The following is an 18,355-nucleotide window of genomic DNA, read 5'->3' on the forward strand; positions in this document are numbered from 1 at the left end:
CTTCAATTATCAAATTGACATCTGGGAGTTATTTTTTTCAATTTTCAAATTTTTAGCTTAACAAGTATTTTGTGCTCGCTAGAAACATTTGAACTTATAACAGAAAAGAATCACAAAAACTCTTCTATCGATAATCTGGATGAATGTTCTTCCATGCTTTCCTTTTTAAAAAAATTTTTTTAATGTTTATTTACTTTTGAGAGAGAGAGAGAATGAGAGAGAGAGTGAGCATGAGCCGGGGAAGGGCAGAGAGAGAGGGAGACACAGAATCCAAAGTAGGCTCCAGGCTCTGAGCTGTCAGCACAGAGCCCAACGCGGGGCTCGAACCCACGAACCATGAGATCATGACCTGAGCCGAAGTCAGATGCTCAACCAACTGAGCCACCCAGGCGCCCCTCCATGCTTTTCTACATATCCATATACACAAATTTAAATATTTGACAAAAATGAGGTTATACTGTAGGGCCACTTACTTTATTCACTAAACAATATATCGTCAGTATTTTATCATTGTTGAGAAATAATTCTCTGTGAACCTTTCATGTTTCTGCATATCTTGCAAGCAGAGGAACTTTCTGGCACTTTGCCCTACACTCTCTGTTCAAGGATATGTATGTAGCAAACAATCTTGGAGGATAAAGATAGTGTCTCCCTTTGGAACAAAGGGCAGGAATGCTGATTGTCAATTAAAAGAGATTTGGGTTCCCTAAGCTCAGCATTGCCCTCTTAAAATGCAACCAACCCATTGTTGATGGCAATGCAGGTGTCGTCGCCTGGACCTCTTTGGGTCACTTTGGGAATTGGAGCTTGGGGTATTGGCAGGAAAAAAAAAAATCCTGATATTCTGGTTACTGCTATTGCTGTGAGTAATAAAGCCCTTGGTCTCTGACCCAAGAGTCTTAAATTTTCTGCCAGCATCCATGAAACTGTGGCTGACCTGCTAACTTACAAGGGGGTAGAACCCCAGAGTCTTCATGGTTCTTGACAGTCCTGTCGCTAACCATTGCTCAAGGTCATTATTTTTGGTAGTTGTATTTTAGTGAATGTACCATGGTGTCTTTATCCATTTCCCTGTTGTTGGATTCTTAAGCTTTTCCCACTGTCTTGCCCTTGAATCTAATGCTTCTACACAACATATTTTTATATCCATCCTTATATATAACTATATTTTGGATGAAAATCCTGCAAATTTTTACTTTTGAGGAAATGCAGATACAATGACACTTGAGATTCTCTGAGCATTTGATAATTGGCTTCTCTTGACTGCTCACCTCTCACTGGTCCTAAAGGTCAGGCTCACAAGAGAAGGACAGATGAACCAGCAGAGGACAGGATGGGCCCAGGTGTCAAAGTCTAGTCATTCTGGGATTTGCTATAAAAATAAGAGCAGGCAGGGGCGCCTGGGTGGTGCAGTCGGTTAAGCGTCCGACTTCAGCCAGGTCACGATCTCGCGGTCCGTGAGTTCGAGCCCCGCGTCGGGCTCTGGGCTGATGGCTCAGAGCCTGGAGCCTGTTTCCGATTCTGTGTCTCCCTCTCTCTCTGCCCCTCCCCTGTTCATGCTCTGTCTCTCTCTGTCCCAAAAATAAATAAACGTTGAAAAAAAATTAAAAAAAAAATAAATAAGAGCAGACAAAGGCTCAGAAATCCAGAAGGAAGATGTTGTGACTCAAGAGCCTAAAAAATAAGTTCCCACCCTAGAATTTGATTCGAGTGATAGAATTCTCACCTCTATCATGCACACAAGCCAAGGCAAGCCCACGGCCTGGCCATGTTGGGTGGTAAATATACAATGAGCCACTCTTTGGTTTAGTCACTTCATTATTGTCACAGATAGTGAAAATAAGCTGAAGGTCCCAACTCCCCACGATCCTTGTCCCAAATACCCAATGGACAGCACAGAAGCAAAAGTGGTCAAATGAGCAATACGGTGTGGGACACCATGTTGTAGATTGCAGCTAAATAGTTTATGTTCTGTACCTCTAATTGGAGAGACGGGAAGGAGGGCAGAAATCCCCATACATCATCAGAACCCTGGGGCCACGAGGAACTGCCTCATGACAGCCCCCCAGAAACTGGGGGAGGCAAGTAGAAGATGGCCTCATAGCAGCTTCTACAAGCCCCCTAGCCTCTCGTGTTCTGGAAGAAGCACCAGTGTTCTGCCCATACTCAGATGAGGTTAGGTCTAGCCCTTGACTGCGTGGGTACATGCAGGGTCGCCAGAGCACTTACCTTTCTGTCCTCTCCTCTCGCGATGGATTCTACCCTTTGCTCATACACCAACACCTGCCATTATACATTCTTGGCTCAACCCTCATGCTCCTGCAGCCGTTCCTCAGTTGAAGGGGAACCTTTATTATAAGACGTCTCTCCATCTTATATCCACCTATGTAAGTCCCGACTACCTATTAAAGCGTGGAGCTTTAACCTATTTAATAATTGCAGCAACTTGAATGTTCAGGGTGTGGGGGTGGGGTAGCAGGGAGCAATATTAGACCCATTTTACAGAAAAGGAGGGTCGTTAGGGAGCGTTCTTAGGGTCCTCCAGCTTATAAGTGGTAAAGCCAACGTGCAGCCCCTTTGATCCTTCACAGAACGTAACACAAAGCCCCGCACATAGCAAGCTGTCACGAAACGTTTGGAAATTCACACTAACTGGATGGTAGCAAGAAGGCATTGCGATGGACTGAGTCCATGATCCTGGAGAGTCAGAGCTAAGGTGGATGCCAGGACAAGTGAAGGTCAAAGGAAAGCAGGAAAGGGAGCATGATGTACAGTCGGGGACCCTCAGCCAGTTTGGGTCTTGAATGGCAGAGCCCAGGCTGGTGAAGCTGAGACTGATGTGTGAACTCAGAGTTCACGTGTGAGGAGGGAGGATCTGGGATTGTAGGAACATCAGTAGGTCTAGGGGTTCACACTAATGTCGCCACCTCCGCCCTTTCAGGGAGGACCCCAGGCACATTGTTAATCAGTCCTTGAAGTTGTGTTCATGCCATCCTGGCAGCCTGGCCGGGACCTCCCACTCATTTTCTTCTCTAACCAGACCGTGGGTCCATCCACTGCTCCCTGAAGCCACTGTGAGACCAGGAGGCAGACACGGGGTGACTGAGTTGAGGGCCATTGTCTCTTTGAAGTCTCAAGTTTATCTCTGCAAACACATCAGGTCTTTTGGAAGAATGAAATGGCATCCGTAGTAGACTTTGAAATGATAGCCGTCATTTTACTTGGAGTTCCTCTCCTGCAGAGGGCAGCGACATTTCTCTGACTGTTGAGAGTGACGGGAGGCCCGTGGCTTCTCCCCAGCACCATACTGGGTCGGTAGGAGTTGGGAGGAGGACAGCAAGGTGGAAATAAACTTCCCGGGTTTGCTGCTATGATGACCCTCTTCTCCTCCTCCCCAGCAGCCATGCTGAAGTACGCCCCAACTGGTTGTCTTCCACATCAAAAATTGTGCTGTTGGGGGGATAATGTGACACGGGGGGTCAACCCACAGGGGCTTTGGAGTTGGGCAGCCGTGGTGAGGAGGCTCTGCTGTGCTCTACAGCAGCGGCTTTTGTAACCTTGGGCAAGTGACTTCACCTCTCGGAGCCTCTGTGTCCACATGGACAGGGGTGATAAAGGGCCCTGCCTCGTGGGATGATGGGACGGATTTAAGGCAACAGTGTACATAAAGAGGTTATTAGTGTGTGGCACGTAGCAGGAAATCATCATGGTCGCTCTTACTGCTGTTATTGAAGCTGGGGTCCCGCATACACCCCGCCAGTAGCAAGCAGGCTGGGCTGGCTGTTCTGCAGTGGAGACAGCTGTTATTAAAGGGACAGGCTTCTCCCTTGGGGATCCCGCTGGTACCCACATCTCCTCCCGCCTTAAGAGGGCAATTGCCGTGATGGAGATTTTGTGCCCCAGCATCACGTTTAAAGATAGGCAAGAGCTCTTGATCTCTAGCAATAAACTTTAAATTTTTTTTAATGTTTATTTATTTTTGAAAGAGAGAGAGAGAGAGAGAAAGAGACAGAGCACGAGCGGGGGAGGGGCAGAGAAAGAGGGAGACACAGAATCTGAAGCAGGCTCCAGGCTCTGAGCTGTCAGCACAGAGCCCGATGCGGGGCTCGAACTCACAGACCGCGAGATCATGACCCGAGCTGAAGTCGGACCCTCAACCGACTGAGCCACCCAGGCGCCTCTCTAGCAATAAACTTTAAAGACGAATGAGCTAAAGCTAGGGACCCAGAAATGAGAACTCTGTGTTTTCAACTGTAACCTGCCCAAGGATGGTGTCCACACCCCTGGATCTAAGCCCTTAAGTGTAAACAGAGATGACTGGCTCTTGGTTAATGACCCCGGAGAGACCTTCCCAATGAAAACATTCTATAAAGTCTCTGCACAAAGCTAGTTGCTTTCCCCTGATCATGAGGAGCTCTGCGCCCCTGTGTGGGCTGTGCCACAGGCATCATATTGATTTTGGTCCCCTCCACCTCCTTACAAACACTCAAAAACTGTAAGATTAATTGAACTGCTAAGACGAATGGAGTTATATATACCAGCTCATTTTCCGGTGGTCAGCATGACCTTTTGTGAAAGTGTCTGTTCAGCATTTGAAAGTGCCTGTTTTCTCACATCTCCCAGTGAAATACATATGAGGAAGTAGGGCTTTACAATGATTTTCTTTTGTGCTGACAAGCTGAGAAGTGTGAGATGTTGATTTGCCCTGGAGTCGGAAAAAGCACAACCAATTTTGAAGTCTGAGAGTATCAAAATTGACTCATAACAGCAAATAATCATGCCGATGTAATTCCATTTAACTGGTTACTCAGCTCTTTTTGAAAGGTGTTGATTAGCTCGTTAGTGATTCTCAAAGGGATCGGTTTTACTCAGCAAGTGAACAATTAGACCTTGAAGTATTTCAAACGATTATAGGCTGATGGGCAGGACGGCGAAGGGTTCTGCAATGCATCTGAGAACTCAATTGATGGAGACAAAGATTTTCCAATTACCATGAATGGTTATTTTTCCAATGCAAGACAGTCATTATAGGGGCGCCTGGGTGGCTTGGTTGGTTAAGCGTCCGACTTCCAGCCCCACGTTGGGCTCTGTGCTGACAGCTCAGAGCCTGGAACCTGCTTCGGATTCTGTATCTCCCTCTCTCTCTCTGCCCCTCTCCTGCTCATGCCCTGTCTCTCTCAAAGATAAAATAAACATTAAAAAAAATTAAAAAAAATGCATAAAGACAGTCAATGTATAAATACATTGTGTATACTACTTTTATAATTTATATAGTATGGAGAGGTTAAAAGAACAAAATGACCCACTTTAAGGAATAACCACTGTTAATGTCTTGCTTTAACCTTTGCAGAGGTTTATGGAGTATAATCTGGGGGGTGGGGGTAAGAGCATGGGGACCCCGCATCACAGGAGATGGACTGTCTTTCCACATCAGTGCGAACCTCTACGATTTATTGCATTTGAAAACTGTTACACACACAAAAAAGTGGAAATGAAAAAGGAAACATCTGAAATCAATGGTAAGAATCATCGGGCTTGTAAGTGCACTATACCTGAGACAAAGATGGAAAGCAATATATATTTGATTTTGAAGAATGTGTACACAATGCTCTAAAAGACACGTCTAGGTAGAAACGTCACAGATTATCTCCCAGAGAATGAAGACCTCTTCCAAAACCTATTGCTTAGTTTGAACTTTCATCCATTTGACTGATGTCCGAAAGGAAGGTCCTGATTGCAGGCATCTCCTGACAGCTTTTGCAGGAGACCTGAGCCAAGTGCAGGGGATGAGGCCCTGATGCCGAGATTCGTTAGCACTGAATACCTAATAACCCCCAGAGCTCTCCTCCCCCACTCACCAAAGGACTGTACCCTGAGGACCGATAGACCAGGCACACAGTGGAGGGGGGACTGGTGTGAGATCTGGAGAAGAGGCACAGACTAAGAGCTTGAGAAGGGACCCCTTGAAGCCAGTCACATGCTCTCAGATGGAAACAGCTTTTTGCCTTCATTCTGGGGTGAGGACACAGGGGAAAAAGGTTTGAAGAACTTTGCTCTACAGAAAGGAGGCAGAAATACCTATTGTGCATCTAAGCCTAGCACATATTAAGTGTCCATTGACTGTTGAGTGGATGAATAATAAATGGACCCCTTTTGTCCAGTAAAGGAAGAGGAAGAGTACCATTTATTGTTCTGCTTGTTGTATCGTTACAAAGCTGCCCTGGCTGTTCTATCTTTTACCTGCTGTCATTTAGAGGAAAGGGGACGAAGGGAACTAACATCTAGAGGTTGGTTATGCAGGGATAATGTGAATGGCACCTCAGCATTGCACAGTGCACACCTGTGCAGCTGGACATGATGGTCCTGGCTATTGAGTGTTTCCTGTCCCTGTAGTACTCATTAGACAACATCACATAATATTGATGTCTTTTTTTAAAGTTTATTCATTTGTTATTTCTGAGAGAAAAAGAGAGCGCACACGCGTGCACAAGCAGGAGAGGGGCAGAGAGAGAGAGAGGGAGACACAGAATCTGAGGCAGGCCCCAGCACAGAGCCTGATGTGGGGCTTGAACTCACAAACCGTGAGATCACAGCATCATATAATATTAAACCATCCTCAAACCCTGTGAGGTGAGAATCATCCCCATTTTGCAACTAAGGAAACACTAACTCTACAAGTTGAATGTCTAAAGATGGCACAACCAGGAAGGAAGTGGGGGGGGGGGGCTGGAATGGGAACTCAAGTCTGTGTCTGAATCTGCTCAACATCCTGCTAAGCTCTTTCAATCCTCCCGGAGCATTTGGAGTTGAATCCATTTAAACACCACTGACCATCGCAAAATCACAAAACGTATGCAATACACAAAAGCCCTACGCCTCCTCGCTGAGAAATGCTCTGTGAGCCTGACTTTGGCCTCCAGAGCCACACTTCCCCAAAGTTTGGGAAGAATCCTGGCTCTAGTAGGAGCCTGAGTTCTTTGATCTCGAATTTGTGCACCGAACCTCATGCCCTCATTTGAATTTGCTTCCTTGGTTAGCCCCAGAGTCTTCTCCTCCCCTTTTCCTCCTTGCTGGCTTTTTTCTATCTTTGTGTGAAAGGCTGTGTCCTCCACAGTGAGGGCTGAAATTCGAAAACCGAGCTGGCAGAGCTTCAGAAGAGGAAAGGAAAGGAAATCCCGTGGCATCTAAGAGCAAAATACTGGTGAGAGTGTCTCAGGACAACAGGTGCAGAACCGGGGGGGCCCAGCAGAGACAGGCTGCCAGCCCCACCCTTCCCTCTGGCACAAAGACATGCTCAGGACAGTGAAGGATGCTCACAGGTGCCATGTGCGAGGTCCAGGCCTGGGGTGGGGGCAGGGAGCACCTTCCTGCGGCCACCAGGCCTTGGAAATCTGAGGCAGGAGACTCATACCCAGAGGGCTTGAGGGGCGTGGCATTACTTCTTCACCTCCTTCAGGGACTCCTCTGCTCCCCTTGGTGGGACCCCCCCCTTGAGGTGTGGTCCTCGGTTGGCTGCTGCTCTGTGTGATGGCTTTAACCCCGGAACCCTCTCCAGCAGGGCATTCGCACTGTGTTTCATCCCCCCGGTGCCAGATTGTCACGGATGGTGTTTCTGGCATCTTGATAAGGAGGTCTTGTTCTTTGCTGCCTTCCTCGTCTTCTGCCCTGCAGCAGCTTTTTCCCGGCTGAGGAACATTCTTGCCTCGTTCACTTATAGCACAGGGCTAGAAGGCCAGGCATGGAATGGGAGAAGGCATGGAATGGGAAGAAGACTTATAGCACAGGGCTGGAGGCCAGGCATGGAATGGGAGACAGAACAGTCAGGGGGCAGGAGGCCCTGGGTGGGGTTGGGGAGCCCTTGGGAGTCCAAGATGCTTTAGCTGCAAAGGAGAAGGAGGAAGAGGAGGAGGAGGGGAAGGAGGAGGGAGAGGAAGAGGAGGAGGAAGGGGAGGAGGAGGAGGAGGAGGAGGGGGAGGAGGGGGAGTTGTTTCCCCTCTTGAGAACAAGAAAATCAGAGTGATCATAATAATGGCGGTACCGGTAATTGCTACAGGTTGTTGACATTGACAGTGCTTGCAATGCACCAGGTGCTGCTCCTAACATGTTACAAATATGAACTCACACAGTCCTCGCGGCAGCCCTTGAGGCAGGTACAACACTCTCCCCATTACACTGATGAGGAAACTGGGGCACACAGAAGATCACAAATCTTAACCCAGTTCTCTCCTTTCCTTTTTCGAGAAAGGGGTGAGTTATTTATTGAAAAATAAACAAAAAGGCAACTGAATGTTTTAACATCTCTTCCCCAACCCCCATCAGGAAAGCCCTGTGCCATGTTGCTGAGTGTCTGAAAGGCATTTACATGAGTGACCCAGGGAAGAAAAGGGCCTTTGAGGTTCACCTTCAGGGAGACCCTCGAGAGAAGAGCCAGAGACTATGCTTGACTAAGAGAAGGGGCTGCCTTCCCAGGGGTCCCTGCTTCTGTTGGAAACATGGGTCCCCCCCTTCCACCCTGCCCCCCAGCGGCTGATGGCTGCCTGTGGCTCAGGCACCCTGGGGAGGGGGCATCGAGGTCATCCTGTGGACACAGCCGTTCCAAAAACAGGCAACAAGGGGAAATCTCAAGAGACAGAATCGAGCAAAAGTGGTCTCAGTCAGACGCCAGTGTGATGGGAAAAGTGTCTTGTGTGCAGGGTGCTATTGGGTCCCTCTGCCGCTCTCTCACGTGGCCTCTCCTCTGCCGTTCTTCTTCAAGTTCAAAACCCTAGTGCTCTTCCTGATTTTCCTCTCTGCATCCCCTACTGGTGTCCTAGGGACTGCGGTGGGCAGGGGGGAAGGGTTTGGGGGGGGCGTGTAAAGAGAAAGACAGAAAGGCAGAAAGAGGACTTGAGGTGCTGATGGGCGACTTTGAAGGCCACTCATGGGACCTTGTAACACATCAGCCTGAAAACAGAGCAACCTGAAGGATTGTAACAAGGAGAGAGTGAGCAGATTTGTACTAATATTCTAGTCAGGAAATAAGTCCTTGATTCAAGGCGAGTGCTGGGGCACTGGGGTGGCTCAGTTGGTTAAGCATCTGACTTTGGCTCAGGTCATAATCTTACGGTTCATGAGTTTGAGCCCCGTGTCAGGCTCTGTGCTGACAGCTCAGAGCCTGGAGCCTGCTTCGGATTCTGTGTCTCCCTCTCTCTCTGCCCCTCCCCTACTCATTCTCTCTCTCTCTCTCTCTCTCTCTCTCTCTCTCAAAAATAAATAAACATTAAAAAAAATTTAAGGCAAGTGCCAATGAGAATACCCTTGTTCTAAGGTCAAGTTGGGCCAGGGCGGGAGGGAGCAGCAGAGACCCAAAAGTTACCCACCGAGGCCAAGGTTCCAAATGAAATGCCTCCAGGGACCAGGCTGTCACACACGTGAGTAAAGCAGCTGGTGGGGTTGGTGGCAACATGGAGACATCATGCTCTGGAGGGGCCGCCCCGGGAAAGGCTGTTATGACATTGGTGCTCAGGGTATCTTCTGTGACCTTCCAGACAGCAAGTCAGCAAAGGAAAAGAGATCCAAACCGGAGTAAAAGGACTGGAGGAGGGAGTGGGTGACAGAAACCCAGATGCAGTGGGTGTCAACTACTCTTCAAGTCTGGCCCAATTTCTTAGAATTCTGAGCTTCATATTTCATCCCCATGAGTGTCATTAATTTCCGTGGATACTTTCAATTAGTTCACAGCCTCTTTCTTCCCATCACTTCCCATTGCTATACCAGGAAGCAAAAAAGGAGCTGCTCCTTTGGGATTTTGTTTTAAGTAGGCTTCACAATGGCTGTAAAGCCCAACATGGGGCTTGAACTCACGGTCCCGAGATCAAGACCTGAGCTGAGATCAAGAGTCGGACACTTAACCAACTGAGTCGCTTAGATGTCCTGGGGCCTTTTAAAGTTTTCTGCAAGGAGGCAAAATCAGCAGAACTGCTGAGTGTATTCCGAGCCCCGAAGCCTGCAGTCCTGCCACAAAAATGTGCCCCGCCTAGATCTCTGGCAGGTGTAGGGGGTGAGGCTCCCGTCCTGCGGCGTGAAGTCCTTCACAGACTTGCATAGGTGGGGGACCTGTAAGGCCTCCCGTATTGCTGTATGGGTGGCTGAGAACTGCAAAGAAAGATGGTCTTTCCGTCTGATGGCCCGGTTGCTGGCCCTGAATCTGGCTTCAAGTGTATTGAAGATACACTTTATATGCTTCAGGCTGTTTCCAGCCAATGAGTATGTTGGAGACACTGAGGCAGGTCCCTTCCTGCACGATGCAGGTGTCCTGTAACACATGGCTTCAGCTGGGGAACTCCTACCTTCTTGTTAAAACCCTCTAGAAACTGCCATCTTTAGACTAAAGACTCTACCACCCACTTGCTTGCCCCTCTGATTCCTAAGTGTCAGACCTACCTCGGGACCTGCTGACTCTCCCAGCACCCCCCGCCCTTCACACGTGTGTCCCTAATAAACCTCTTGCACTGCTCGTCCCATCTTGCAGCTGCTTTTGGCGGAACTGAGCTGGCACGGTTCAGTGGAAGTAGAGGGCTAGCCATTAGACGTTCGGGTAATGTTTCAAGAGGCACTAGAAGAATAATAGATTCAGAGCCACAAACCGTGGACCAAGTTCCTTAGTAGCTTTACAATGGAGATGAGAACAATAATACTAATAGGTACCAATAATACAGCTGCAGTGTCATAAGCATCAAATGAAATTGTCCAGATCTGTTTGTAAATTATAAAAAACAGGGGGCTCCTGGGTGGCTTATCACTTAAGTATCCGACTCTTGATTTTGCTCAGATCACGATGTTATGGTCGTGGGATTGAGCCCCCCGACGGGCTCTGCACTGAGCATGGAGCCTGCTTGGGATCCCCTCTCTCTGTCCCTCTCCCCCACTTGAGCTCTCTCTCTTTCTTTCTAAATAAATACGTAAATAAATAAACTGTATGAATGCATTTATTAATAATGATACATAATAATGAAGGTAATAACGCTTTGTTGTCAGAAACCCTGAACTGTTTTTACTCACAACCCTTCTGACACCAATGAGTGGGGTTTCCCCCCCCCCCCCCCACCTCAACTAATTCTCCAACTCTCCAGCCACCTACAATCAAATTAATGACCCACAGTTTAAGGGTCTGGTCCCACAAGACTGCCCCACCTTACCCATGGGTTGCAAATTTCAGGCCTTCTGTACTTCTGACTGACTGACTCTAAACCCATTGTTCTTACAGCGCCCTCCTAGCATCAATAAATTGCTAGAACGGCTCATAGGAGTAAGGAAAACAGTTTGCTTACTATCGCTGGTGTAGTATAAGGGATACCACTCAGGAACTGCCAAATGAAGGAGATGCATAGACCAAAGCATGGTGGGGCATGGAGCATCCAAGCCCGCTCTGGGTGAGCCACCCTCCCAGAACTGTGATGTGTTTACCAACCCAGAAGCTCTCTCCAAATCCCAGTATTTAGTGGGTTTCACGGAAGTTCCATTGTGTAGGCATGGCTGATTAAATCATTGGCCATGGCAATTAACTGGGTCTCCAGCCCCTCTCTGTAATTAGGGGGTATATGGGTCTACAAGCTCCCACCCTCTACTCACTTGGTGGGTTCCTCTGGCAAGCAGCCCCCGCCCTGAAACTTTCTAGGGGCCCCACCAAGAGTCCCTCACTAACTTAAACTCAGGTGTGGTTGAAAGGGGCTCATTGTGAATAACAAAAGACACTCCTCTCACTCCTAACACTCTTGGCAAGGGATAGAGACCAAACATATTCTTGTTATCATGGAAACCAAAACACACTTTGTTGTCAGAAACCAGGTGGAACTAACACGGGAGCTGTGCGAATGGGTCCCATGCGTGAATTCCCTCCCTGCTGTTGTAAGAGAAAATGGGAGACCTGCCATCAATTCAAGAGTTGAAGGAGAGAGCTTAGGGTATGGTACTGGCGGGAGTGCGGTAGATTTCCAGTCGGTGTTGTGTTCTCCTTGAAACCTCAATCTATGCTTCTCTCTCTCTAATCCTCCCGCACCGACGGTTGACGGATTGCATCACCTGGTCAAGGAGGAACCACTTGGTAGCTTCTCACACTTTTAATACTGCCCAAGAGTCCTGACCAGACCCCTCTGCTCATCCCGTGGCTTCCTATTTTCTCTCAGGCCGTGTCTCTTCACTAATCTATGTTCAGGGGAAATGACACGTGGCCAAGTTGGAAAAGATTTACTCTTGGAGAGCAGTTCCTCTGATCAACAACGTCCATGGGGAACTTCCCTAAGATCTGGGAGTAGACTGATAAGTGAAAGTCCTGCGGAGGTGAACAGTTTTGTCAAGACTTCTGGGGAATGTGTGGCGTGTGGAGGTGAAGTTGGGCAAACCAGCTAATGCTCACCAGCTCCTTTTGGCCCCAGTGGACATTCTGGATCAGCCTCTAGAGTCTTTAGCCAGAATCTTCAAGCCTCTACACGCACCCCATCAACCCAGTGCTAGCCCATCTCCTTTACATCTCCCTGTATCAGCCTTCACCCAGGGTTAACCAACAGCCCAGTGGCCCAGTTGAGCCTTACTTATAAAGCAATTGCTAGCCATATATGTTCTCCTACTATCATCACAACCCCTTCTTATTCATCGCTAATAACATTTACTTACTATCACCCCCCCCCCCCAAATATATTTACCAACCACCTACTACGTTCCTGGCATTGGGAATACAAGGATAGAGGAGTGAATGAAATCAGCTCATTGGCCCACCTTCCACAGACCTGTTGACTGGTTCTGGAAAGAAAACTGGACGCATGAGAATAGAAAGACAGCTGGCTGCGATTTTAGGGGAAGTTCGTACAAAGAGCTATGAGGTTGTACAGCAGTGAGAACCGTCCAAATACAGGAAGTGACACCCGGAGGAAAGGCGAAGCAATTTGCTTAAGGTCCTGTATTAGTTTTCCAGGGCAGCAGTAACAAATGAGCACACACCAGGTGGCTGAAGCCAACAGAACTTTATTCCCTCACAGTTGAGGAGGCCAGAAGTCTGAAGCCAAGGTGTCGGTAGGGCCATGCTGCCCGTGGAGGCTCCAAGGGAGATTCCTTCCTCACCTCTTCCTGGCTTTGGGGGTCTCCACCACCCAAACCCTGCCTCCATTATCAGCTGGCCTTCTTCCTGGTGTGCGTCCCTCTCTCTAAAGCTCCCTCTCCTGATAAGAACACCAGTCACTGGATTTGGAGCCCCCCCCAATCTAGTACGACTTCATTTTAACTTGATTGTATCTGTAAAGACCTCATGTCCAAAAGGTCATATTCACAGGCACCGGAGGATAAGACACAAACGTGTTCAACCCACAACAGGGCATGCGGTCGACTAACACAGACCCACGGCTACCATGAAAGAATCATGACTCAACCGACAAAATCAAAAAAGGACCACCGCCAACAATGTGACTTCTAAAATAAATATCAATCAATTCCCCACCGCCGCTTTTAAGGGACACCGTGGCTCTTCTAGTTTGACATCTTGTTGGAGTAAAACTTGACATGACCGTGCACTTGTAACACGGTTATACTTCGTAACACCATGTAAGGCACTGGGTGTGGCGTATTATCTGCAACACAGATTTACAGTGGGCTGACTACCCTCCCAGAGTCCAAAAGATAGTGCAGACACATTGTTTCCCTGTCTTTCACGGAGACTGCAAACCGGCTACATGCCCGGATGTGACCTTCCTTCACAGGCTGCTTCCCCTGCGTCACACCGCGGTCACCCAAGGGCTGTGCTCACTCTGGAGTTCCCAGCTGCACCCCAGAAGCGGATGTCAGGCCCAAGACCTGAGACTTACTCAAGGTTCCATCTGCAGAGGATGTGGGCAGACACTTAGGGGAAGGAAGGCCTTGGCTCCTTCTGATTTTCAAAGCTGAAGCTTTTAGAGGGCAAACACACCTCCGTGCTTAGCCCTAATGTGCTTTCCTGCCACCTGCCCCACCCTCACCACCCAAAAGTTTCCCATCTTTTCATCAGTCTCACCAGAGACTCCCAGAAGCTCTGCCAGGGGTGATGTAGGTACGTGGAAAAGGGGCAGAGACCAAAGCAAGCCCATCTTGCCTCATGTATAAAGTTCTAAGCGTTGGGAGATAATGAACTGTAGTCACGGGATTTACTTAAACGTTCCCCCCCCCCCCATCTGAGAAAGAGAGAGAGGGAGAGAGAGCGCGTGAGTGAGCTTCAAACCCCTCCGAGTGTTCTCTGAACGACGCAGAAGGAGGCGGGAAAAAGATGTTCGGGTTTAATTCCTGCATTATAATGAAAGCAGCTGTCCTGCATGTGTCATTATTTTCCCATTATCTTAATGCCTTGGTTAATGAAGATTTTGAGAGCCTGCTCCTGCAGCGAGGAGAGCTGAGCAGCTAGACTCTCTCCTCCCCAGTGCGGACACAGACTCAGCTTCTCTGCAGACCCTTCTCTTCCCCACACCCGGCTCAGCGGTGCCGTCCAGGGGGCCTGCTCCTGGGAGCAGGAGGCCACTCCCGTCCCACCCCTGTGGCTCCTCCCCACGTGGCGTCTCACTTGCAGCGGGATTGCCGAGGCAGCCCGTTTGGGGGGCGCCCTCGGTGCGCATGGTGGCTGCTTGTGGACACCACGGGCATAAGGATGGGGACAGTGCGTGCATGACACAGCACACGGGGGCCACACTTCCCTCTGTGTGACAGGACATGCAGTGGTTAGACGTGTGCTCATTTTCGGACTCGATCCTTTCCTGCATAGAAATAGCCTCGTCGGAATTGCCAGCTTGGCTCTTTCTGCCCTTACCCCCGCTGCCTGATTTCTGAGAGCAGAGAGGGCAAAATCCATGCAAAGCCTCCTGAGAAGAGAGCCCAGACAGATAGCTCCACGGGGGACGGAAAGATTAACTGGGTCAAATGGGTCATGGTGGGAGGCAAGCAGGGACAGTTGCAGGAACGGACCCAGATGGACGGTGTCGAGGGTGCTGTGGCTTAGGAGAGTGAGAAAGCTCTGAACACCAGGGTGGGCAGAGAAGAAAACAAAGAGAAGTCACAGTTGTTGTGGGCTTTACCCTTGGAGCCCAGTGAGTGGCTGAGAGAGAGCTAACTGAAATTACACCCCCCACGAGGACCGTAGGTCTTCAGATGTGGAAATTCCAATGAACGGGACCACACGGGTCCCAGTTTTATGAGCCCAATATCTCGTGTGTTGACTGCTCTGGGCCCATCTACTCTCCTGGCACTGAAACTCATTAGAAGGGGTGAGAACATAAAATTCTAGGCTTTCAGAGGATGAAGGCACATTAGAGATGATCCAGTCTAACATCCCACTTAATTCAGGGAACATTCACTGTCTCCTCGCCTAGCTTCTGCTGGAAGGGGCCCAACAATGCAAACCTCAGGTCCAGTTTAGAGCCAGCCGCCTTATCCCAAAGCTCAAGACTCGTGTCAGGAGGTGTCGCTTCCAGACATTTGTGACCATTGAACCCTTGCTCCCAGAGTCTCAGGTCCCCCACCTGGAGAAAGGTTACCTCAGTACCTCTCTCAGGTCTGTAAAGGGCCTAAATGGCACGATGGATGTGGACGCACTCCAGAGAGACACTGCAGATTCTGAGTATAGCCTTGTGACCCAGCGCTCTTGAGTGGTGGGGCTGTACGTTGACCAAATACCTAGTCGGTTTTGGGGGCCGGGGGGTAGGGAAGAAGACCAGTGTGGAAACATAAATAAAATAAGTGATCTGACAGAGCTCTGCTTGAAAGTAAGTTCTTCTGACATGCTAATACACACTATCTTTCATTGATTTGGAGAAAGCATTTTCAAAAGCCTACCTACCAGGTGGAGAGAAGCTTAGATGTCCAACACTATTAAAATCAAAGTCATTCTTGAGGTGGCTCAATTGGTTAAGCATCTGACTCTTGATTTTTAGTTCAGGTCATGATCTCACAGTTCATGAGTTCTAGCCCTGCATTGGGTTCTGCACTGACCATGTGGAGCCTGATCGGGATTCTCTCTTCCTCTGTCTCTGCCCGTCCCCCACTCATGCATGCGCTCGCTCTCTCTCTCTCTCTCTCTCTCTGTCTCTCAATAAACATTAAACAAATAAAGAAAAGAAAAGGCATTCCATTTATAGTGCTTTTAGTAGCTACTCTAGATATCCTTGTATTAGTTTGGTATCTAAGTAAGAATCTGTCCTAGGAATTGGGAGTTAGAAAACCTACCAGGAAAAATAGGAAAAAAAAAAAAAGAGAAAAGATTGTAAGAAAAGCATTGCAAAATAATTACTTAAGCACGGAGGAATTAGAAATGAGGTTAGTTTTCTTCTCTCTGCATATCAAAATTTCCTACAATCAAGTTCCAATATCTTAATAGTAACCAATAATTGTGTTGTGACAACAGTCAGGACAATTTAACTACTAGCTTTGTGTGGGCTCTTATGTCAATTATTTCACTTTGCCCTGCCTCAGATTCTCATCTTCACAGCAAAACAGTTCAAATAGGTGCCATGCAAGGGCCTTTCCCAGAACAACCCTATTATTCTGGGAGGTGAAAATTTCACTTACACGCAATAGATTGTCACCCATTCAAAAAAGCTTTCGCCTCCACAGCCAGACGATTTTGCACAGAAAAATCACACATTTCATTAACAACTGTATGCATCTTATCTCAGAAATAATAAACAAAAGAGTGATAGACAGATGTTTTGAGTCCTGGCAATTTTTTGACTGATAGAAGAGCTAGCAAATTGTGCCCGGCCATGGGAAGATGGGTGTTATTACATAGCACATTTCCGCCTGGTTACAAGGAGAAAATTGCTTCTCTCGGATGAGTTAGCCTCCTTGGAGTCCACCCCCTTTCTGGTGTGTAAGGCTCACTGCCACTCATTGGACACACATCCTGCGTCCTTATTTGTTCCAAGGTAGCCGCCATGGCCTGAGCCTGCATGAATAGTCCAGCAGCCATGTTGTAAACTGAGATATAGTTTCCTTGTACCGAAGTGCCTTTGTAATTTGCATAGTTCATCAATGTCAAACCACGTCTCGTATGCAAAAAATTTTAAAAAATAAATTCATGAGCGGCAGGTGTTCCTGCATCTAATTTTAAAATATAATTTACATAAAATAGAACATTCGCTACACACTTTAAGAATTTGAAGAAAATCTATATTAATCCTTAGAGTGTCAGATTTTTGTTGAGTGATGTGATAGGAATATGGAATTTGGAGCCAGACGGACCACCTTGCTGGCTCTGAAGCTAAGTATTTTTCCCCTTTGAGTTTCAGTCAGTTCATCTGTAAGATGGGCAGGAAGTAGCTTTCTTTCTCTTCCCTTGGATGGACTTAGGTATTTTTAATGGGGAAGTAAGCCCTATAAAATCTTAGAAATATTTTCTATATTTTACATATTTCTATACTCTCTTTCAAGCATTTACTGGTACATGTCACCACTGTGGTGACTAATTTGCTATAGTATTTCAATGAATAGCAGATCCCAGGTCCTAATCCCCTGATTCAATAAAGGGATAAAGGCATTTATATTCTACCACAGTTATTTATGCTGTGAAAATGAAGCTAATCCTTATATGCATATGTAGCCCACATTTGACACAGGTTTTTCACACGTGTACATACAGGACTGTGCTGGAGGGTTTAATACATCCTGTCTCTATTGAGGGGGTGGGGAGAAGGAAATACACACATTTTCAAAAATGGTTTAGAGTCAATGGTGGGGGCAGATAATAAAAGCATTGGTACTGGCACTCACCTCCTCATGAATGACAGTGTCTGTCACCAGTGTTCCTCGTTACCTCTCCAACAGCCACCCCCTCCCCCCGATATCTGCCTACTGGTGGAGCCTGCATCAATGATAGATAGAAGCTGAAAACTACAGAAACTTACTTCTCAGCCATTCATGTTCTACTGGCCACCATGGGACCTAGTGTGGTCCAGAGACCTCAGAGGAAATATGCTGAAGGTCTCCTTGGAAAGATCTCTCTTCCTGAGATACAGCATAAAGCCTCACTCTTGCTTTGGGACTTTTGGACTCGTAAAAGAGCAGAGGCACCAAGTCAGTATCCAAATATCACTGAGTTGTTGAGCCAACCCCAGTAGGTAGGGGGACTTTTTAATATGCGGGGGATAATGGCCCATACTGGCTAAACTACTTCTAGTCTGCACCCAGGTACTCTGCTTCTTGAAGTCAGAAGCATCCCGCAAGCACACCCCCCTACTCCTGCTCTGAGACTTCCTGCTTCTCCCCCTTGTCCTGGCGTGATCTCTGGCCCACACAATATACTGCCAAGAAAAATGATAAAAAGTTGACCTTTTCTCAATCTCTCCAGATGCCAAGCTCCCACATGAACTGC

The 18,355-nt window shown here is 47.9% G+C and overlaps 1 non-coding gene across 1 annotated transcript; it reads right to left on the reverse strand.

Annotated features, from left to right (window-relative positions):
- Window positions 1-306: 306 nt before the first annotated feature.
- Window positions 307-391, reverse strand: TRNAR-UCG. The gene has a single exon. It is a non-coding gene; the product is annotated as a tRNA-Arg (tRNA).
- Window positions 392-18,355: the final 17,964 nt, after the last annotated feature.

This window comes from Leopardus geoffroyi, chromosome D2, assembly GCF_018350155.1.
Source record: "Leopardus geoffroyi isolate Oge1 chromosome D2, O.geoffroyi_Oge1_pat1.0, whole genome shotgun sequence".
Lineage (NCBI taxonomy): Eukaryota > Metazoa > Chordata > Mammalia > Carnivora > Felidae > Leopardus > Leopardus geoffroyi.